This window comes from Mastomys coucha, unplaced genomic scaffold (genome assembly GCF_008632895.1).
Source record: "Mastomys coucha isolate ucsf_1 unplaced genomic scaffold, UCSF_Mcou_1 pScaffold18, whole genome shotgun sequence".
NCBI lineage: Eukaryota > Metazoa > Chordata > Mammalia > Rodentia > Muridae > Mastomys > Mastomys coucha.
In genome coordinates, this window is record NW_022196900.1 from 8,239,745 (window position 1) to 8,240,741 (window position 997).

Below are 997 nucleotides of genomic sequence, written 5' to 3' on the forward strand. Positions count from 1 at the left end.
AACTAGAGCTCCTATGGAGGAGACTTCTACTCCAAAGCTCCCTTCCAGTTCTCCCCTGTCTCCAAAGATCCTGGATGGATTTATTTCCTATATTCAATATCCACATCCAACTGATGAAGGCACAGAGAGTTCAGGGATGAAATAGAAACTCTGAGACACTCAGCATCATTTCAAAGCTCTCTGACAAGAAGGTCCTTGTGTGTGTCTCCATAGCAACTGAAAAACACAGAAATAAGAGATTGGTTAAACATGGGATGGTTTCTGCAGTAATGGAATTGGGTATTTTTGTGCCCAGAACAAAAACTACATTTAAAAATATTGTCCTTTTTTTGCATACATTTATATTTACCTCATTTAAAAACTTGGGTGTGTTATAATGACACTTAATGATGGAACAGGCAGTTTTTCCTCCCGACTTCTAATCTTTATTATTGATGCTTTTTCCTGGCTAAATCACTAATATCCACTGCTTTTTCTTAAAGAAATTTCAACTGTTATGAAAAAGTAGAGATAAAATAACAAAAGGGAAAATTGAAAACAAGGTACAAATCCGTCAGCCTACCATTTTGACATAGTGACAACTACATTTTTACATTTCCCTTTTGCTTTCACAACCTGTGTGCATTTGAATATTTTTCCAGGCGTTTCCACCTAATATTTTATCATAAGCATTTTCTGTGACCCTTCATGAATTTTATAGCTCTCATTTTTAATGGCTATAGAATATTTCTTCAAGGTTTAGACTTAACTACTCCCCTTCTCCTTCATTGAATATTTGGGTTGATTCCAGTTTTTAACTGAGTAGCTCTTTGATAGATATTTTTCTGCATATGGCTTTTGCCATATTTCAGGGTATTTTCTTAGGCTAGCTTCCCAGAAAGGGATTATTGAGTCAAAGCCTATGAACATTTTTATGGCTTCAAAGTATCTTTTGAAGAAGGTAGGTGTTCCATTTCATGAGGTCCCCAAACATGAGAGAGGAAATTTGGCTTACAAA

At 35.6% G+C, this 997-nt stretch overlaps 1 long non-coding RNA gene across 1 annotated transcript in view; it reads right to left on the reverse strand.

The window, feature by feature from the left end:
- Positions 1 to 200: 200 nt before the first annotated feature.
- Positions 201 to 997, reverse strand: part of LOC116095306 — a 9,526-nt gene continuing 8,729 nt past the window's right edge. The window contains exon 3 of the long non-coding RNA XR_004120540.1: positions 201 to 216. This is a non-coding gene — a long non-coding RNA (uncharacterized LOC116095306). The remainder of the gene's footprint in view (positions 217 to 997) is intronic.